The sequence below is a fragment of the Akebia trifoliata genome, chromosome 7 (assembly GCF_017979445.1).
Source record: "Akebia trifoliata isolate Shusen 1 chromosome 7, ASM1797944v1, whole genome shotgun sequence".
Classification (NCBI taxonomy): Eukaryota; Viridiplantae; Streptophyta; class Magnoliopsida; order Ranunculales; family Lardizabalaceae; genus Akebia; species Akebia trifoliata.
This window is the reverse complement of record NC_141381.1, coordinates 23,865,292-23,886,187: the sequence shown is the minus strand read 5'-3', so window position 1 is coordinate 23,886,187 and position 20,896 is coordinate 23,865,292.

Here is a 20,896-nt window from a genome sequence, read left to right as displayed (position 1 = left end):
CTCTTTGGTGTCCTCATCTTCATCCTTATCCTCGTCCTCGTCCTCATCCGTTTCAATATTTATTAATTTTATTCAAAATTATAGTACCTATTATACCATATGCGATTGATGTGGTAAGGGCACAAAATCAGACATCTTTTTTCTTGTGTATCCCAAAGAAAAAGATCTATGATTTTGTGCTCTTATCACGTCGCATACAAACCATGTATGATTTACATCGTGCATTCATCCTAACTTTAATTCTATTGAATTAGTGTTTATATTCTTAATTCGAATTTCATATATATGGTCTTTTATTTAAGATTCACAAGAAAATATAAAAGTAAAAAAAAAGAAGTAATTGACTCTACATAAGTTCCTTTTTGGTAAAATATATATATATATCCATTTATGAAATATTTTAAAATATGTTGAGGCCAATTTTGGTTGAACACTATTGAGAGGGGGAAAATATATTTTATTTTAAATGAAAAAAAAAAAAAAAAAAAAAGTTAAGGGCATTTATGTAATAATATGTGAGAACTTTACCACGGACCCATCAATTCAAGCAAACCTAACTGTGTGGACTTTACATTCGCTTGATGACGAAAGAAAAAGACAGGAGTCCTGTTAAAAACCAAGGAGTGGAAGTAGTCTTCATCTTGAAGTCTGTTGCACCCTTATCCACGGCCATGTTTCTTTAAATGCCAAAATTATCTAAAGTAGTCAACATAATCTCACATAAATTTGAATCTATGTTTCTAATTTTATATTAAAACAAATTGTTAACAATTGCTGACAGTAAAAGGTTAAAAATAAAAATAAAAAAGGTAAATTTTGATCAAGTGATGTAAATTTAAATTAAATAATTCTTCATATATATATATTTGGGAAAATGACTTTTAAATACAGATTTTAAAAAATACGGATCAACATATCCTCGTTAATAAAATATGTACCATTCAAAGCCCAATTTTTCAAATATTACTTTTGGAAGGACTTCCGTCTAATTATTATGATAAAATAATGAAAATACCTTTTTTTATTAAAATATTGAAATTATTATTCACAGTTTTAAAATAAGTAGAAACACATTTTACTTACCAACTTAGTAGATTTCAAGCCTTACTAAGAGTCGTTTTGCTCAAATGGATTACCACATTAATAATCCAACACCACAATCATCTAGATTTCATTGAAAAACTCAAATCAATTTTTTTTTTCAAAAAATAATTTCTTTTAGACTTGATCCAAGGTTTTGAATATGAACGGTTACCGAAGTTCTACCTAATTCCAAAATTAAAATTAAAATTCGACGATGAAAAATAACTTTTTTTTTCCCAAAGTTCATAGAATCTAAAACATTGGATCATGTTTTTGGACGTCACGAGGTAAGCCTAGGGACCCTTAATTAGTAAGGGTGCAATCCTTACTAACTTAATAAGGTTTGTCGGACTGAAATAACTAAATACATACACCCTTAGAGACATCTTTTCCAATCTCTATTGAAATCAAAATAAAGTTTTTTTTTTTTTCAAGTATGATCTAAATCATGAGTACAAGGGGACTGACCTGTTTATTTTTATTTTTTTCAATGTGATGTTTAGTGGACTGTAGAACAATAGTTACAAGAAAAAAGGGTTATAGAGGATCCGTTCCCCTAAAGCTGTAAAATAAATTAATACAACTTAGTGTACTAGATAGTTTGTTTCTTGGCTTTATGTTCACTTATTCAATTAACTTGTACGTATATACAATTTAAGCATATAAGTTATATGTACAACTATAAAAGTTAAAATTTCTAAAGGTAAATAGAATAGGCATAACTAAATTTTATGTGATAATAAAAAATACACACACAAAAAGTTGCTTCTTCTCTACTTGATTCGTCGAACTCAATAACAAAATTCAATGCAAATTGATTCGTTGTATTCCATAGAGTTAGTAGGAACCACATCGTAAATTGGTTTGCTTTGTACAGGTTCACAATTCAATCTAGCAAGAGCGAATCTAACAATACAACATTTAGACGTCCCAAAATTATGCACGTGTCTTTTCAAGCACAAAGGCGTATTATTTCAACAGTTTTCAAGAAGTCCTAGAGTAGGGAATCTGCTAGAACCCAAAGCCCCAAATCATTTCTGAAACCTTTTTGTAACCCAAAAAATCCTTTCCGAACTTTCCTGAACCCTTAAACTTTTTTCCTCAGAAATCATGTACCCTTTCCCCAATTTTTTGCAAAATCCTAGGAACGCCAGAGCTTCCCCGAACCCTCCCTAAAAGTCCCAAAACATACCTCAAAAGCCCAAACCCAGAAAAGTCCAAAACCCATTCTCTTCCCAACAATCAAATCAATTGATTTGACCACATGCTGCTAAGATAAACCTATAAGGCCGATCAAACTAGTACTATAAATAGGAGTGCAACCCATCTCATTCCACAAAACTCCAAGCTCTCAAACTCTCATTTATCACGCTTCCAGCTTTCACCTACTCCCTCCTAACCTTTATTCAAAGCTCTAATGCTTCTGATGTTATCCCAACTTTCTTATAGTTCTGCCTAACTTTTTAGTTATTGACCTGACAAGCCATCTAACCTTCCATGTAGTCGAGGTTCTATCTGCAATACCTTTCGGAAACTTCAAGCCCTACTAAAGTGCTACCCAACTTTTGCCGAGCTTGCATGTATAAAATCTAAATAAAAATTATTTTATTTCTCAAGACCCAATGGAATTATTAATTTTAGCCCTTTGATAGAGTAGACTAAAGAACTTCCTTGCATGTTACACCCTTGTTAAGATCAAAATAAACATCTAGAGGCTACCCGTTTCAAAATCCAGAGACACATTTTGAAAACCTAAGTTCTCAAATAAATGTTAGCTAACTTTCCCACGAACCCTATACCCCAAATAAACCCTTTAAAAAATATGAATCACTTGCTAGCCCTTGAACACTTAAGGAAACAATCCCCCAAAGTCTAAAATTCTTATAAGCAAAAATAAATTTTTCCTTGGGATGGGGGGATTGAGGTGCCTAACATCTTCTCCTTTTTCAATCAAACCACTTACCCCAAACCTTTGATCCACAAACCAAATGAAATTCATTTCGATCCACATGTGACATTTCACCCTCTTGAATTTGAATAGTGGTAACTCCTTCAAACCCGTAGCTAAACATAATTCAACCCTAATCCATCCAAAAAAGGGGGTGGTAGACGTAGGAGGCATCAATATTACAAAACTCTTTCTTTTCTTATGAAAAACATATCACCCTCTGTTGCATCTCAATCATCTATCTATTTAAATAAATCCATATTCTCCATGGGATGATATTTTGTGAATATATATGGACTTATATTTTACACGAAAAGGTCTCTAATACTGCATTTGATCGTTGTTACTCATCATTGCTACCATGGTGAGTTTTATTGTTGTAGAAATTGAAAATTGGAATGCCTTTTCAATTAAAGCCTTATTAGATCTCATTTTCCAACTTTTGGAGAGAGATTCTTCTGAGAGGAGAGATAAAAGTGACAGTGATATCTTTTGAAGAGTTTTTAGAGTTTCATCAAAGGATTTGAATGATGAATTTTTGTGGAGATAAATTAATTTTCAATTTCTTTAAAATATTTTCCCTTGTTCTTCGTCAATCTGTCAATAATTTCAATTTTTTTTTTGCTTGAATTGTATTATTTGCTTATATTACAACGATCTTCTCATTTTATATATGTATAGTTGACAGTTTAAACTTTGAAGATCTAGGAAAACATAAAATTTTTTACTTTATTTTTCATCACTCTACCAATAATGGGATCATCAATTTGTAAGGATTTTAAACTTTTTATTTTGATCGCAGTCTTTGTTTACCGACACAACCTTTATTTGCCTTTACAAGGATAATTTTCTAGAGTTATAAAAGTCAACAATTTAAAATTTGGGCATTTTCTCATAATACAATTATCTAAACTCTAAAGTTTTAGAAATTCATAGATTTTCAAAAACCAACGTACTCATGTATTCTTCATTAAAAAAAATGGGAAGTGATATTATATGAAAGAGAATATGGTGAAGAATGTTAATATCCCGATAAGATTTTGGATGTCAGGTGTAGATATGCGGCTTCGAAACTTTTGGGGAGGTTTTGAGATCATCTACACGGGTTTAGGAGTCATCATCATTCAATTAAAGTATAAATGGACACTATAAAATTTATTTTGTGAGATTCTATTTTTTAACTTGTAGTGAGTGACTCACATATTCAAACGATGAAGGAAAATAGTCTACCTAGAGCTTTATTGTAAAGAGATTCGATTGAGGGACAAGGAAGGTGTTAAGCACATTGTCTCACTCATCTTTAGGTAGGCTAAAAAGCTAAGAGAAGAGACTTGGATATAATTTTAGATTACTCCTTGAGCTCCCCTCCCCCTCATTTTTGGTCTTGAATAAGAATCTTATTTATAGGAGTTTGGAGGACCCTTGGGGATAAACTTGTCTCAAATCAAGAAGTTCTCAATATTTGCAATAAAACCTTTATAGAAAATTCAAATGACCTATAATCTCCTTGGACTTAAAGGTCTTTTACTCACCTAAGGTCTCACCAATTATGATGATCAATGGGGTAAGATTTTAAAAGGTCTTAGTTTCTAGAGAATTTTTTGAGAAGGGTAAAAGAATCTTAAGTCTTTGACTTTAGGTCAAATCCTAGAGAATTAGGCTAGATAGCATGTAAATATGGATGAAGATTTTGGGCATTAATGTCATCTAACTCAACTAACTCTCTAACAACCTAAGGTTGTTTAGTCTTTACTCACAAGTTCTAAAGAATTTTATGGGTTGGGAAAAATTTTCAAAACTTTTAAAACTTGATCTAATTATATTGACTCTTCTAGGATTGAGGATAGATTTAGGAGGCATAAGTGTAAACTATCTAGATTATGTTCTAACAACTTGAGGTTAAAGTAGTAATTACACTCATGTAGGGACCAAATTGACCAAGGGTCTTTGTTAGAAAAAAATGAGAATTTTTAAAAAGACCTTGATAGTGGATTTATTATGAAATTAAACTATGGGTAAAAAGGTAAAATGAGGGCTTTCTTGAAGGAAAAATTAATTAAAATGAAGATTAAAGGGTAATTAACCTTTAACAGATTCGAGTGCACATGGGACTCAAAACTACCCAATAGAACTGGCATTTGGTGACCAATGACTAGTGCAAATTTTCCTTCTAACTATTGGTCACCTCCAAACTATGTAAAAATTCATTTTGGCCATTGGTAACTTATGACTAAACTAAAAAATTAAGCTTGGCCGTTGGTTACCTTCACACTACGTAAAAATTTCTTCTAGCTATTGGTAACTTATGGTCAAACTAAAAATTAAGCATGATCGTTGGTTACCTCCATACCAGGCCAAAATCACAAATGTAATTTATCTGTTGGCTCATCGCGGGGTCTTTGAGATCACTTGAAAATTGACTTGAGTCAAATCCCTTCTCGAAAGGTTTTGGGTGCTCTTGGATTCGACCTAGGCAAAAATGGGATGTCTATATTAGAATTCTCTTTCAAAATAATATCTTGAATTAATTATAAAATAATTTTAATCTAAAAAATACCAGCTTTTGCAATTGGTGCAAAGACATATATCACCCTTTAAGACTAAAGTAAACATCAAAGTACAATAGATAGATTACGCACCCAAATAAAATAACCAAAATGAGTGCATTAGATAATGTCATGTGTTACTAAAGCAGGGTAGAAGTTTCATAACCAATACTATTTATCTTGGTGCATGTAAAAACATTCAAGGTACTGTAAAATGCATTTAATGTGTCTGATTGTATCATAAAACTTGTCTAACCATATTAATTCCTGTGGAGGGTAATTCTCAAAGCTACTGACACATGACACATGACACCTAAGGGAAAGTAATTACCGACCCATCGAGTATATGAGAACTACTAACCTTAATTAAAGGTCAGAATAGTTATGTTGACGTAACAGGCGTGACAACATCATCACTAAAAGGACAGATGTGACAACTCACGGCCTGATAGATCGGTTGGAATTATCCCTGACCTATCAAGACAGTTGTAGCAACTCCTATAATTGTCAGGACATAAAGCAGGTGCAACAACTTTGATAGAAACCACTGAGTATATCCTGAGAAATCCATCACTCAGGACACCTATAAATACCAGGTTGCAACTCATACCAAAGGTTAGAAAAATTCTTCTCTAAAAACCTTTTATTAGCTTGGCACTAATTCTAACTTGATCGTCGAAGTGACCTTGTAACAGGCTACCCACTGAGCTACGAGCTTACAAGGGAGATCTCGAGGTAGAGTGAAAAAACACATCTACAATTCCCTTGCTTGGTAGACCTCGAATCGAAGTATTATTTACACATTATTTCCTAAATTGAAATAATTCTCTCTAATAATACTTTTTTTGTTCACTTGGTTATACATTCCTCCTTTGCATAATCATTTATTTCTAAATGATACTTTTTCATTATTCCAACTTTATAAATCATATATAAAAAGGTAATTATAATTTCCAATGGTATGGGAGGTTTGGGTCCAACACCATTCAAATATTATTTATTTTTACAAGATGAAAGCACCCATTTTTTTTTAAAATGTCTAAAGGTGTTGGATAATTAAAGCATACGTCACCATTATGATTGTGGCATATTCACAAAAAAAATTGGAAGAGTATAGCTAGCTTGACTAACTTAATAAAGGAAAAAGGCCTCACTAAGACTCATACCAAAATCTTGAGTTTCGTTATTAATATCAAGATTATGTTTTGACGGTGGATAAGTTTTAGTAAGGCACTTTTTTATTCCTTATTAAGTTGGTCTAGAAAATATTTTTGATATTTTAATTGTGGCATTTTTCTTAATAATTTTATTTATTTTCATGATCAAAATTCTAAAATAACTGACAAGAAAAAATGACAAAGAAAAAAGGATTTAGCTTTTTTGGACATTTTTGTAAGTAAATCAAAGATACAATTTTTATTTTTTTTTCAATTTATAAAAACACGAATTAATAATCTTAAACATTCTATGCAAATGTGGGATGATTTTGCAATTAAAATAAGGAAAAACCCCAATGGGTAGTAAGTTACTAGAAAAAAAAATATGAAACCACTCGACAACTGCTTATTGATTAATTCTTAATGGATTCGATAAAAGATCATCGAATGAATTTATTATTATTATTATTATTATTTAAATTCAAATTATAAAGAAATTTAAAAAGTAATAAGTTTTAAAAATAATTTATTCAACTAAGTATATAATAACATTTAGGGTTTAAGTCTGCTCAATAAAAAACTCTATTATTACCAGTAGGGCCACAAGATAAAGTCCGACTTTAGAACAAGAAGGTCGCTTCAAAATTTTGAAGAAAACCTAGTCTTTTCAAGATACATGGCGTTTTCTATTTATTTCATGTCCTTACATTTTGAAATTTAGAATACCTCATTAGAAATGCCACGTGTAATCCAATAAAGAAGGTACTTTCAAAATTTTAAAACGGATATCCGCTTCAAAGTTTTTTCCCATGAGATGGTGAAAAAGACTTTGAAGCCAGCATGCCATCTCAAAAAATTTAAAAAAAAAAAAAAAAAAATCATCTAATTACATGTAGTTTTTATCAAGGAGGTGCATCAAATTTTGATAAAAATGTAAAGGTGTGAAATAAATTCAAAATGCCATGCGAGGAGGAATTTTGAAGTGGCCTCGGGATAAGCTCCTTAGTTGTAAGCTATCCGAGAGTCGGGCATCTGTAATAGTTTGCAGTGGGGCCGAACTCGTGTTTGTACTTGGTGCAGAGAAAGTGACACAAATTGGTTTTCTGTGATAGTGCTCCTGTCTATACTGACCATTGGATCGGTTTATCTACACGTGTTGTTAATCAGCGGAAGATATGAAAAAAAAAAAAAAAAGAATATTCGTCAAAATCATTAGCTTAGACAAGAATATATTTTGTCGGCGTAACCGTTTTACTTATACGAGTCTGTGGTTTACATTATGACACGTTTTCTCTAGATTATATAGGCCTCATTGCTTGGTCCCCTCAATTGCGTAAACGAACCCTAGCCCTTCATTGATTATAGACTATCTACTTGTGAACCATATTTTGAACAGCTTGCATGATTTGTTAAGTGGGCCCGTTGACCCAGTTCGGTCAAATTAATTGACCCCGTCTACCCGAAAACAACTCGGATTGGATTCAAAATTTTCCAACCCATTAAAGTTGGTCCGAAATATATTTTATATATGTATATTATTTATAATTTTATAATAAAAATATAATTAAAATAAAATAATAAATTTACTCTCATCTCAATAATTCTTCATTTAGGATGGAGATTAGACCTTATTTTGAGAAAAGTAAAATGAAATTATTTTAAAGGATTTTGAAAAGTGTATGAATTTTTTTTTATTTTTTACAAAATTTAAAATTCAATTCAAACCCAACTTAGACCTATTAGGGTTGAAGTCGGGCAGATCCAAGATATGACTCGCCAATTCATAACCATATAAAGATATGCCAAACGTAAAACCTATTTTAGAACAACTAGCATAGGAAGAAACACGAAAGTGAGTTTTCGGGGTACCCATTGAATATGTATGAGAAAATCCAATCATTTGATTTTAGAACGAAAAAGTGATGGTTATGTACACAACTTGTCAAACGCATCACCTAGCACACCAAGATCATCACATGCCAAGGAATTTTGACATAGAAAATACCCATGTCGATGAGCATGTATTGGATGAGCCAAGTCTAATGGCCAAGGGAGTGACATAAGACAATTTGACTAGACATGAATGAGCAATTTTGGCAAGATAATAAGGGACGATACAACCAAGTGATCTAAAGCTCTACACATTGAAGAGGTGTTGGGGAGCAAGGTATATAGCTTTTTGTAAGAATTGTCCCTTTACCCTACCAAAATTGATCCTAATTTGATAGCGTAACCAAAAAGGAAAAAAATCGTAATCATTTATTGATTTAAACTGTTTGATGCATTTTACAAGATCCAATGATAAGGAACCATCCTGGGACTCTTTACGGGTTCTTAATCCCCATACCAAGCTTCCCCCCCCCTCAACATAAATACAAAGCTAATTATTCTTATGGAACACTTTGTTCTAGTCTGGTTTAGCATAGCTTTTGTAGGGATGTAGGTCAAAAGATTCTATAATACTTTTCTTATCTTAAAAGATTCTACAACACTTTTCTTATCTTACTTGATTATTAGAAATTATAAGGTATTCTTTGATATTTACTTTTGATTCAAAATATGGTCTTATAGTAATTATGAAAGAATTTGTCCAAGGTCTACACCTAATCCTCGGGACTCAACTCATACAAATTTCTAGGATCATCTATTAAAATATAAAGAAAGAATAATTAATTATACGAAACGGCATTCTTTAGATCTAATTAAAGAGTTATATAAGTGAATAACAATGATTTTTTTTAAAATTAATATCACTCGAAACTTGTACAAACTAAGTTTACTCCAATCAAGAGAAGTGTTACTCTCTCATAGACATATTAAATGGTTCCTTGGTTTATCTTACTTTGTTAATTAATGAATCATAGCATGTTTTCATTGTGCAATAAACCAAACTGTTATGAGATTTAAATCCCTTATTTCCTAAACAAATGGATTGAAAATGAATGATAAGGAAATTCATTTTCAAATGGAGGAAAACATATAAAACACATCAAATCTCACTTGGGACAAGCTATTCCTTCTCATATTTTTGTCTTTCTTGGAAAATAAACAAGTGGGCAGACATTGGGAAATTTTTTTTTATATGGTGCGGTGCACATTGTGCCTTATTTAGTGAGATTTCTGATTTTATTGTCTAGATCTGTCAGGGATCAGATCACAAAAGGATCCATGAGAGTATACAATGTGCCCATGTAGAAATAGGATCTATCAAGTTAGTATGCCATATAGACATGACACCATATATACTTTGTATTGTTGACAACACTTACTGCTGCCAGGACATGCAAGGTTAAACGCGCTATAAATGAGGGGGACTACTAAATGATTCATAATCAAGATTCTCACATAATGTCTCTTACCTTAATAATCGAATTGTTTTGTTTGTGTTCTGTATTATGTTCTATGATCGTGGTATTATATTGGCATAAGGTATTGTACATTAAGGAGTGATACTGATTTTTTTCACTCTCTTATTTTTATCATTGATTCTCGCATCAATTTTTCCTACATTAGTCTTATCAATTCAAAGTGAAATCCTCTCTAACTTCAATCTTCAAATTTGTATCTCATGAAGCAAACATCCCACGCCAAGTTAAAGAGATTATATTGTTTGAATGCTCATCAGGTGCATTTTCTATTTAGATTTCTATCTCAAACAAGATTAATGGGTACAATCTAATTTTGTTCAAAAGACACAATGTGGTAACTTGCTCCTGGAGGTAGCACGACATAAGGTGAGAGGTTTAGTCCCACATTGCCCAGGAGTGCGGTACTTGAAGTATTCATAAGGGGCAAACCAATCTTACATAGTACCAAGGCCTTCTGGGGGTAAAAGCCCAAGAACATAACCTTGAGCGTATGAGAGAGTTAATTTAGGGATAATATTGGTACTATTGTGGGCCGGGGCGTGACAAATAATGCTTGATTGCCTGCATGGTGAGGGGGATCGCCTCATGCACACGTGTGTGTGTGCCTTGCTAAGGGGGTGAATGTGGTAACCCACTCCTGGAAGTAGTACGACCCAGGGTGAGTTCAGGGATAATATTGGTATTGTTGTGGGCCGGGACATGACACACATTCTCGAACACGCGTTCATGACCTCTTCAATAGATTCAAAGGAGAACATCAAACATCTTTATTTTGTGTAACCCTTTTCAAAACCATTTCATTGCAGCAAGTCTTCTCCCTCTATGATCATGGAGCACACTAAAATCAGTTTCTTTTTTATTTCGCCCCTAAAGTCTCAAAGTAAATGACAATCAATTCAATAGAGATAATCCTGGCAGATGGCAAATTCAAGTAATTTTCCAGAAATAGCAAGTCATTTGTTGCAATTGAGAGTGTCCTAGAATTGTGACATGGTGCCTCAACACTGATGGATATGATTGCGCAGTGGATACCTATTGTTGGGTGCTAATGGGAGTGTCTAGCTTTGATATTCTGTCTTATCTTTTCATTTTGCTTTTAGAAAAAACTAATAAGGCCATTGAATTTCGACCAGACAGTTGTATATGATTATTTTGTGAAAGACAGTAGAAGAAATATTTACTATATATGGTCCACCCTTTTTGTGATTAATAAAGGGAGCGATGACTTACAGATCCCCTGGCACCGATCACACTCCACACTTAAAATCCTCCTTGAACTCCCAAAAAAAAGGTCATCCAAATTAAATTGGTTTAGTGTAGAAAAACACATATACAGTATTAAAACACAATATGTCAAACAATGAGATCAACTCAATCCAAAAAAAAAAAAAACTACTCAACATCTAACACAAAGAAGTAATATGCTAGTCCCTGGAACATTATCTAGGGAACCAACAAACCAGCCACGACTGCGAAACAAAGTGCCTAAACATATTGGGATTAGGCCAAAGCCAATACCTTGCATTATGTCCTAGTCTTTTACAACTACAATTGGCATTGAAAATGAGTGGACAAGATGAAGTGAGTTGAAGAAGTTAGCAAATACTCATCCCATGAGATGCAACCAGTAGGATTGAGATAGAAGTACAAGAAAAAAAATGGTCCAAGATTGGGGTGTCTTGTGCAGGCAATCCTTTCCTTAATAAATATAATTAGATTGGGATTCACCTAACCCTGCGCTTTCTACAAGATCAATCATCTGCCACATTAGCTTGGGATGTCCTCAGAATAGTTATTAGACTAGGAACATGTACAGATATTGCATATTTATAGAGCGTCACATAATCTCAACTAGATCAATTATTGGAGTAAAATTGTGACTTGATCCATTGGATTGTGAAATTTATGGAGTGCGCATATTAGCAAAGAGGTTTGGAGGTAGGACCTATCAGTTGAAGAGTGCACACCATTTTACTTTGTTTTCCTTGTTATTTCCAAGTTGTTTTCCTATACATTTTCATTGCCATTTTCAATTCACAAAATATTTAGAAGACCTTTCCATTTTATGTTTCGAGTATTGTTTGACGTCGGAAAGTTAACTTTGTTGTTTTGGAAACCAATTTAACTTGAATCCATAGGCGTGAGAGACGTTGGTCATCAAGCACATCCTATCTTCACATATCCCCCACCCACCCAACCCACCCACCCACCCAATATGTTGAGAAATTGTGCTTTAATTTAGACCCGCACACACATAGCTTTTTTGTATTTTTGGTAGGAAGCATGGAACCAAACACTTGATGGGAATGGTCTTTTGTCCCTTATACTTTGCACCATTGACAAAAACAGTGGTAGTGCCAACTTTATCTTCATCTCAAAGCCTTGTGCATATCTGATGGAATGTCTATGTTGGATTTACGGAACTTCTTGATAAGCCTTGTTAAACACCTCATTTCCTTAATAAACTATGGTTGGTTGAGTCATTGTAGACTATCCATCCCTCCCAAGACGACCAACGGATTTGCACAATATTTTGCAACATATGCCCTTCTTGGTATATCGTTAAATACAAAGTTTCACAACTACAGTGTTTTGTCCATCTTTTTTGCTCGCAAAAATTTACCTAGTAAATTCACTTTACGATGTTGAAATCAAGCATTCACAGACAAAAACTTTTCAAAATTATTTACAATTTCTAGACATCAAACGTGAAGAGAGAGAGAGTATGTAAAACCCCATAGGCCATAGACATAGGCTGTAAAACCCCATCCCACTTGGAGGAGCAAAATCAATAAGGGCTGGGGTTTGTTGAGGTCCTAGCAAATCCCAAACAACCCTACCAGTTGTTTTATTCCATCCCAGCAAAAGACATCAAAACAAATTTCTATTTAGGTAGAGCTGATTGTGTTCGTGGAGCACCAATGACTAGCGTTTTCTTACCCTAACTAGACAAACCCAAACCAAAAGGCTACTCATGTACTCTTACAAACAATAAAAGACTAACCCTATTGGGCAATGCCCAATTTATTCGAAACCTTTTTTCAAAAAACCAAAAGAATAATATATTAAAGGAAAAGGGAGAATGAATCCCATGGACTCTTTATTGAGAATATGTACCTAATCATCCCTAAGTAAAGAATATTATCCCTAAGTAAAGAATACTGACTATTTAAATCCTACTTAATAAAATATTAGTCTATTAAAGATCTTTTGAAGATTTTTTTTTAAAACTTACTTAAAATTACATTTAATAACTTTACAAAGTGTTTGATTTAAAAGTATAGGGAGTCAAATAAAAAACTTGACCCAATTTATTTAGTTATTAATATTTCTATGAAAAATAGAAAATAAAATATATAAATATTTTATTTATTAAAAACTAATCATAAAATCAATATAATTTTAGTTGACTCATTTGTGTCAAATTGTTAATTTTTGAGTTGAATCAATTCGATGAGCATTCAAGTCGAGTTTTAAAATTCTTTATATATTTTAATAAATCTAATATACATAGACCAAATCAATTTGATGATGGTCATTGTGAAGGCTGATTTTGGGATAAATCATCCTCCATCATGATTTTCACATTTTATTTGCAAAATGGTAATAAAAACATTAAAAAAAAAGGAAATAGAAGACAAATTTTTTACGTGGTTCGGCAATCGTACCTACGTCCATGGGCTCGAAGAGCCTTTCTACTATCAAATTCGCGGTTACATGGCCTCTTTCCATTATTTTTGTCTCTACCTCCCTTCCCCTTTTCCATGGCCTATTTATAAAAAAACCTTAAAAGAGTTATAACCCTTACTAAGATACAATGGATCAGATTACCCTTACCTAAATTAGTTATTACATTAAAAAAGAAAATAACCATCCTCAAACAATGCCACGCGTCTAACTCGAAATATGTGTTGATATTGCAAATGGATGATCTGAATGAGTGACGATTTAATCAATTTTGATTTATTCCTTGCTTTTCCCCAACCGAGACCCAAACCCATGGTTGGTTTGTAACCAAGTCACCGAGCTTACCCTTGTATCTCTGTACTTGACTCAAATCCCTAGGTGTCATGTGTCCTCCTTTAGTACTTAGCAAGAAATATCCTCCATAATACCCTTTCTCGGGGGTTTGGACTTTTAGTCCGAGCGCCTGAGAATAAATGAATGGTACTATGTGACACGTGGTCACGCACCCCATAAATTATAATTTTCTGATTATTGACAGCGCTTGGTGCCATCATAAACCCGATCTTCAAAGCCAATAGATATAACCCCCTATGATCGGGTTTGGAATAGAAATCAATGAAACCCACCCCCAATGGATGGACTTGCCTCCCTTATGAACCAGTCGTTATATGAAAAAGACAAAGACAAAGACGAGTTAACCCGACCCTTATTGATTGAGCTTGGTTCCTTTCACTCGTCAAGATTTTCATTACGTGCCGACCCTCTTATGGTCGAGATTTGCTCCTATCATGAGCTAGGATTTTCGTTAAATAATAGAAGAACCGACCGAAGTCCTAGATTGGGCTTGGATCCCGAAATGATCGGAGATTTTGATAAATAATAAAATAACTAATCGACGTCCTAGATTGAGCTCGGCTCACATGACGGGCCAAGGCTTTGATAAATAATAGATAAACCGACCGAAATCCCAGATCAGGCTTGGATCCCAAAATGATTCAAAACTTTGATAAATAATAGAATAACCGATCGAAATTTCAGGTCAGACTCGACTTCCATGAGAGGTCAAGGCTTTGTAGAAGAACCGACCGAAATCCCAGATCGGGCTTGGATCCCAAAACAATCCAAGATTTTGATAAATAATAAAATAACCGATCGAAGTCCTAGATCGGACTCGGCTTCCATGACAAGCCAAGGCTTTGATAGAAGAACCGACCGAAATCCCAGATTGGGCTTGGATCCCAAAACGATCCCAAACTTTGATAAATAATAGAATAACCAATCGAAGTCCCAGATCAGGCTCAATTTCCATGACGGGCCAAGGCTTTCCGTTATACCAACCCCTCGGTTCGGCTCAGCACCAGTGAAGGGCTAAGGTTTTCCGCTATACCAACCCCTCGGTTGGGCTCGGCACCAGTGAAGGGCCAAGGCTTTCTTTGTAAATTGACCCCCAACAATCGAATTTTGCACTAAGTGGTCCTGCATGATCGACTTAGGATGTGGACCGGATTCCCCATATGAGTCGGGTGTGGCGCTAAGTGGTCCCACACAACCGATTTAGGATATAGATTGGACTTTCCATACGAGTCGAGTGTGTGTCAAGTACTTCTGCTTCCTGCATCTTTAAAGTAACAGTAGACACGCAACAATAATAATTGCATAAACTACTAAGGCAATTAGTTCTCAATCTAATGTTGTTGATCTGCGCCATTGCTTTAAACAATGTGGTTTGACCGAATCTGATTTATAAATCAATCTCTTAAGTCAAACCCACTCTGCTTGCAGAGTCGATGTTAGTGAGTTGGGGTTGGTTTCCTATATGACTCGGTGAGTCGGGGTTAAATTGAACCCCCACACAGATTTTCCCATAATCTACTGAGCTATTTGACTCGGTCGAATTTTGAATTACAAACTTAGTAGCTTGACTTAGTGGAGTCCCTCAACTCATCGAGTTTCTAATTAATAAATTCAATTCATCGGAGTCTGGTGACTCGGCATGTCGGGCTTGGTTAAACCCCCAATTTATACCATTTTACTAACTTAATTGGGTCCCGACGACCATCAACATAACATTTAATGCAAACCCCTTACATTTATATTACGACTCTACTTATACCATACGATTTGGTAAGTCGGATCCGAGTTAAGTCTTTAAATTACATCACTTTACTCGATCAAAGTCTTAAAATTTGACTCTTGAGTCGAGCTTGCACTTAACCCCCCTAGTCATTTTTATGTTGAATTAACTCGAGAGATAAATTGGGTCACGTGGCACCTTACTATGGGCGGCACAATACGTTGATTGATTTGATTGAGTCAACAATTAAGTAACTCAAGGCGACTTGGTAGGAATTAGGAGTCCCATATTAGACTTAAATCATTTTTCCCCTTTTTTTTTATTATCGAAAATGTGCCCACACTCCAATATTCTTTAACCACTGACCTTACTGTCCTCTTCCAATATTAAGAAGAGATTTTCATACAAAAATGATGTATTATCTATGCATCGAATCTAACCCAATTCCCACTTAAGCCTTGTTTTTATGCTCCTGCTGTGTTTTTACCAAAAGGTTGTTGATTTTAAAGAACATCAACAATTGATGTGGATGCATCACAGCATCACTCATCAACTCTAGCATCACTCATCAACTCTTGATGAGCTGTATACATCAAATCGACTCCCATTCTTTTTTGTTTTCTACTTACCATTCAAAATGCTTTAAATAAGAGGTAAGTAAAAGTACCTGCACGTCATTGATTCACTGTACCACTCCTTAACACATTTCCTATAATTTGGTCATAAATTCTGACGATATCATTGCTTCAGCTTTCCTTGTAGATGAAGTCACCAAGGTTGGAAATCGCCATTAATGGCTTCCTCTTCTCTATCAGCCAGATCTTATAGATAAAAGAAAGAAAATGCCGATGCCTACGTCTTCAACCTCTCAAGTTGAAGCTCCACAAGAAGTTCGAAGGTTAGTCAGCCAACATATTTGATTCATCGTTCGCAGCACTGCCAACAATGTGGTTGCCATTGTCTTCCATCTTGGGCAAATGAGGAGGGGGAGGGCGTTTGAACTGACGATCTTGCATTCTTCTCTTTCCCTTCGCTTGAACCACCAAAACATGTTGCCTTTGTTGTTGTTTTTTGACAGTCTCTATTAATTCTGTGAAAACTGTAGAAATGATTTCTTTCTTACAATCTCGTTTACTCGTTCTCTCTGTTTCTATGTTCTTCTTCGATTTAAAAGGTGGATCAGGATTCAACTTATAAAAAACGACTCTCTTTTTATATTTCTCTCGAACACAGCAACCACTTTTTCGAAATGTTCCCCCGTCAATTAACCCCATTTGGTGAAATCGTGGTTCATATTCGAGATTCCCACGGACGGGCGCCAATTGTGAAGGTCGATTTTGGGATAAATTAGCCGTCATCATGATTTTCACATTTTATTCTCAAAATGGTGATAAAAACATAAAAAAAGGAAATAAAAGACAGACTTTTTACGTGGTTCGGCAATCATGCCTACGTCCACGAGCTCAAGGAGCCTTTCTACTATCAAATTCGCTGTTACATGGCCTCTTTCCATCATTTTTGTTTCTACCTCCCTTCCCTTTTTCCATGGCCTTTAAGGCCTATTTATAGAAAAACCTTAAAAGAATAACTCTTACTAAGATACAATAGACCAGATTACCCTTACCTAAATTAGTTATTACATTAAAAAGGAAAAGAACCATCTTCAAATGATGCCACTTGTCTAACTCAGAATATGTGTTGATATTGCAAATGGATGATCCGAATGAAAGACGATTTAATCCATTTTGATTTATTCCCTGCTTTTCCCCAACCGAGACCCAAACCCATGGTTGGTTTGTAACCGAGTCACCAAACTTACTCTTGTATCTCTGTACTTGACTCAAATCCCTAGGTGTCACGTGTCCTCCTTTAGTACCTAGCAAGAAATATCCTCCACAGTCATATTCATCTCCATCATCATCATTATTGTAGTCATCGTCATCATCATCATCATCTATGTGACATAAAGATTACTAATTTTGATAAGAGAAACAAGTTTTTCTTAATTGATCTATAAGAGATGACCCACAATTAAAGGGCATGTCATTAATTATAAAATGTAAGAGTAGCTCAAATATTATCAAATAAACATGCTTTTTTAAACTTAAAAAATCATTGAAAGGGTAATTATGGTATTTTTGTTTCAAAAATATTTTTTAGACTAATGTTTGATAAATTGGATACTAAAGAGTCCATATTTTTTAGAAGGGATTTTTTAATATATATTTTCAAAAAATAGGTCTTTGCGATCATTATCTCAAAGGAAAATGTTGGAATGTGACATTAAAATTGACATGGATTCACACATTGATGGCGTGGATCTGTGTATGGAACCTTGGATGCTTTTTATCAAGATATGAGTGAAAAACATCTATTGTTCTATAGGCACCTTCACGTCAGTAATGTATGAATTGATGTCAATTTTAATGTCACTCCAACACAAACTTAGATTAAATTGTTTATATCATTTCATCATATAGGTATAATTCTCAAAATCCAAAACTATACACCAGCAAATAACATCACATATAAAAGCTGGAAACCACTAATCATGCTATACTCAATGAAGCAACCACAAAACTACTCCATTTTGATAGATATATCCAGACCACCAAATACATGACTAATGCATATCAACTTGAATTTCCTTACTTAGCGGCATTTATATTCGCAAGGAGATCAGGGCTGGCTTAATACAAGTTGAGGCCTAAGGCAAAAACTCTAAACGAGGTCTTCTTGATATTTAATATATTAATGTAAATAATATTAATTAATAATTTACATAATAAAAAAATATTTAAAAAATATTTTTTAATTTTTGAGATGCAAATGTACTAATTAAGTTTTAGTAATTAAAAATATTTTTTAATTTTTGAGATGCAAATGTACTAATTAATTTTTGGTAATGTATCATTTTCAACAGATAATATGACTAAGTAAATAAAAACACTATGAAAAACAAAACTAAAGGATTAAAAATAATTTCTTTTATCGATTAAAAAATTGTTCAGTTCGAATATGATAAATTGTCGAATTCAACAATAAAAATTATCGAACTTAACAATAAAAAATGTTGAACTTGATAATAAAATGTTGAACTCGATAATAAAAAATAGTGAGCTCAACAATAAAAAGTAGTGAACTCGCCATTGTAAGTGTGTTCCAATTTTTTTTTTCCGACTTCAATACTAGATATATCTTCTCAAAATACCCAAAATGCATATATAATAGTTGTGAAATGGATACTCAAACCAAATGTTACAACAAAGTCTCCAAAAAATTTAGAATCCCAACTTCATTCATCATTTTTTTGTTATTACAAATCATAAAAATAGGCTGAAAAATACTTTTAAACGTTTGATTAAGAGAATCATTCTCCATTAGTCATTCATCATAAAAAAATTGTCGAAAATGGTTGCAATCGTTGTTGAAAAATCTATGTGAAGAAGGTGAGGAAAGGGAAGTTTGGGTGCTTAAAAAATGTTGTAAGGGGAGATGAGATTGAGGAAGGATTAGATATAAATAGTTGATCAGTATGTCTAGCTTTACTAACTTAGTAAGACTTCAAATCTTACTAAGGGTTGTTGACTCACCTTGTGGTATCCAAAAACATGATCTAATGCCACACGGATGTAGAGGAAAATTTTCTATGAACTTAAAAAAAAACCCTTAAAAAGGATTGTGTTTCACCATTAAATTCTAATTTAAATTTGGGAGTTCCGGCCATTTTCAAAATCTTGGATCAAGCCCAAAAAACATTATTATTATTTTTTAAATTTGCTTTTTGAGATCTAAGTTTTTCTATGGAATCTAGAGTCTTTTCATTGTAAGATTGCCAATTTGGTAATTAGTCAGTCTAGCTATACTAAGTAAGATTTTAAATCTTATTAAAGGTCGTGAGCTCACATCTTACCATCCAAAAACATGATCCGATGCCACAATCTTATTGAGGATGAAATTCTAGGAACTTTGAAAAAAAGAATTTTTAAAAAACGTTATTTTTTGTCGTTGAATTGTAATTTTAAGTTTGGAGTTTGTGGAGTTCAGTAGCTATTCATTTTCAACAAGTAGATGCGGGCATTGTAATTTTAAATTGATTCCTACATTTATCACAAATCAAAAGAAAATCCCTAGAAGTTATAAATGGGTCACAAATCCAAAGTGAGCCCATTAATTGGGAATGTACATCTCCTGGTTGGTTTTCACAAATAAAACCCATGATCCAATAAATCCAAGTGATCCACATTAAGAATTGGGCCCCTAGACCACAACAAACGAGTTAGCCCATGGCGAAGTCCAAAATCCATAGAAATGGATCAGACTAATAACCAAATATTATTTAAACTAATTATGTATATAAGAAAGGAGTATAGTTGGAAATACTCTCCTACCTTAAGTCTATAAATACCAAAGCCTCCCTTATTTGGAGGGGACCTGGATCACTTTCTCTTACAAGATAAAAACTCTTAAGTTTTCCTTCATACACGAAGTAAGGTTTTTTAAAAGAGACTCAGATTTCGATTAAAGAGAAGATCAAACCTAAAAGTCCTTCTCTGGAAGTTAAAAAATTATTCTCAATCGATCAAAAAAGAAGTCTGGAGAGAACAAATCTTCACAAAGACTCTACAAAAAATCAAGCACAACAAAATCACTGTCTACAAATCTAAAAATCTTTCTCAATCAATCAAGCACGAAGTCAAGGGAAAAGAAAATAACACACTATTTTTGTTGTACTTGACTGCTAATCAAAAGAGAACACTCCGTTGATAGAGTGTACTGGGATTTGCATTATCATTTTCATAAAATCAATAAAAATTATTTACAATCTTATATCACGAATCTCGAAGTAGATTTGTGAAATTTATTGTTGACACTAGGATCAAGCTCAAAAGCTTTTTTTTTTTTTTTTTCTTTTTGAATATGAGTTTTTCCATGAAAGATAGAAGGTTGTTATGTTGAATTGCCAATGTGGTAGTTCGTGTGGGCCCAATGACCCTTTGTAAGATTTGAAATGTTACTAAGTTTGTAAGGAA